The sequence below is a fragment of the Eschrichtius robustus genome, chromosome 6 (genome assembly GCF_028021215.1).
Source record: "Eschrichtius robustus isolate mEscRob2 chromosome 6, mEscRob2.pri, whole genome shotgun sequence".
Lineage (NCBI taxonomy): Eukaryota > Metazoa > Chordata > Mammalia > Artiodactyla > Eschrichtiidae > Eschrichtius > Eschrichtius robustus.
In genome coordinates, this window is record NC_090829.1 from 50,662,482 (window position 1) to 50,665,137 (window position 2,656).

Below are 2,656 nucleotides of genomic sequence, written 5' to 3' on the forward strand. Positions count from 1 at the left end.
TCGGCATTCCTTTTTTTTTTTTTTTTTAAATTCTGGGGGTGAGGTCCAGCGCTCTGTGTTTTTTTGTTTTTTTAAAAATTTATTTATTTATTTATTTATTTTTATTTATGGCTGTGTTGGGTCTTCGTTTCTGTGCGAGGGCTTTCTCTAGTTGCGGCAAGCGGGGGCCACTCTTCATCGCACACTTGTCCAGCTGAGCTCCGCTCCCCACTCCACCTCCTTGGGCTGCATCCCTGCCACCAACAAAGGAGTGATCACATGTCTATCATTTATTGTATGCCGACTACGTGCCACACACCATCCTAGCTGTTTTAGAAACATCATTTATAATATTTCTGATAACCTTCTAGGAAAATATCACAATCTCTATTTTTTCAAATATGGAAAGTAAGAATCAGGATGATGTAAGCAACCAGCCTATAATCACTCAACAGAATTCAAACTCTAGTATTTCTGCTGCTTAGAAAATCAGGGCTAGGGACAGAAAAATGACCTTTTCCATGTGATGGGGAAGTGATTACCAAATGCCAGAAAAAGACCAGGGAATGTGTAACTGCAGGAACTTAGGAAGACTGTCTAATCCAAGCTGGGCTAGCTCCTGGTGTGGCTCCTGCTTCTCATCTGGCTTCCTTTAAGTTTATATTGAACTGACTGTAGACTTGCCACTGAATGTGGCACAAAGTGTTGGTCTTTTCCTACAGTTGAGCCAGTTCTCAGGGCAGCAAACAATCACCAAACAGGAATTCCAGCAGAGAGGCGTGCATCTAGCCATGTGCCATGGCCATCTGCCTCTCTGCAAGGATGTTCTTCCTGGCTCTAGAGAGGTGCAGCAAGTTGGCTGAGTTGGCTCCTTACTGGCTGTTGAGAGCAGATTGTGTACATCTCCTCCCAACTCTGATGATGCCCCGAGGGTAGCTTAAAAGCTGCCATGGTGTGGGTATTTGCACTGCGGAAATCAGTAAACATCGCAGATTTCCCTGCAGAGGGCTTTTATCCTGGAGATCCAGTTGATTACTGGGCGTCTCCCTGAAGGACCAAGGCTGTCCAGTAGACTGTGCCATCTGTTCTGCTGCGGCAAAGACAAGGTGGTAAAACAGTGGGTAATGTCAGCTGTGTCTTCAAACCTATTGGGGTTTTAGGGAGCCAGTAAGTACACTCCTTTTCCCTGACCCAGTTTGGAAGCAATTGGGATATACAGAACGGTCAGACAGATGAAGTCCAATGTGTCACTCTTTTTATTTATTTATTTATTTATTTATTTATTTATTTATTTATTTATTTATTTATTTATTTATTTATGGCTGTGTTGGGTCTTCGTTTCTGTGCGAGGGCTTTCTCTAGTTGTGGCAAGCGGGGGCCACTCTTCATCGTGGTGCACAGGCCTCTCACTATCATGGCCTCTCTTGTTGCGGAGCACAGGCTCCAGACGCGCAGGCTCAGCAATTGTGGCTCACGGGCCTAGTCGCTCCACGGCATGTGGGATCTTCCCAGACCAGGGCTCGAACCCGTGTCCCCTGCATTGGCAGGCAGACTCTCAACCACTGCGCCACCAGGGAAGCCCCAATGTGTCACTCTTTTGCTGATAAAGGCTGGATGGTGAATATGGTTTAAGTGCAGCAAGAATGAGCTTCTGGTACTGCACTCCAGATTCATGGCAGACTTATCCACCTGGTCACAAGCTCTCCTACTGAAAAACTTAGAGCACGGAGAATCAGAACACTTGCTGTCTAGGAACAGCTGACTCTCTAGCGGAAGGAGAGAGGAAAGGACTGAGTTCTCATTGCCTGATTCCTCTCCCAAAGGCACTGGGAAGAGCAGTCACTCCACTCCAGGGGAGAATCAGTGAGGGAGCAGATAGACTGGAAAAGCATTATGACTCACATTGAGTGCCCACCACATGGAAGAGAATGACCACTGTCCTCTGAAAACCTAAACAACCAAGTGGGAAAGTGATGAGAAATGTAAACTGGATTCTTTTTTGTGCAAATTGAGTGTCACATTGAGTTGACATTAGCTTTTCCAGGCAGGGGAAATTAACAAATGAGGTACAGAGAATTTAGACTCCATAAGTTGCTTTCACAGCTGGAGTGTTTTAGACCTTATCTGGAAGTGTAAGACCATCAAAGCAACGCCTCCACATGTGGCCAGTACACAATTCAATCTACCTGTGAGAGTATAAGAGTTGAAATATTTTTTAATATCAGTGAAATGGATTTGGGCATCAGTTTCTGGACCTGTCATGATTTCAGTCTTGCAAAAGGCACGCATTCTGTAACCTGTATACTTCAACATACACAGCTAGCCCTCAACCTGGCCAGAAGAAGCCCTGTAAACTGCATTCTGCAGGTCTCAGTCTGGACACACATTTCTGCCTTCCCAGTATAGATGTTTTTTTTTTTTTTAGATGTTTTTTAAAAGTATCAGATTGTCCTGTATCTTGAAGAATATATGGTAGTGTTCTTATGCACACACGTGCACACACACACACCCCCTTTCCAACCATGACACTGCAGATGGTGTCTACAAAAGAAAATGCAGTCTATAAAAGTAATTATGGAACCTCAGAGTCCCCTTCAAGCCTGAGACATCCTGAGTAATCCACCCACAGGTGAAAAATTCTTGTGGGACCTGTCTCAGAGGAAGCTTTTCCTGTCCC

The 2,656-nt window shown here is 44.8% G+C and overlaps 1 pseudogene; it reads right to left on the reverse strand.

The window, feature by feature from the left end:
• Nucleotides 1-2,056: 2,056 nt before the first annotated feature.
• On the reverse strand, nt 2,057-2,241 carry LOC137765870 (ATP synthase membrane subunit K, mitochondrial pseudogene; annotated as a pseudogene).
• Nucleotides 2,242-2,656: the final 415 nt, after the last annotated feature.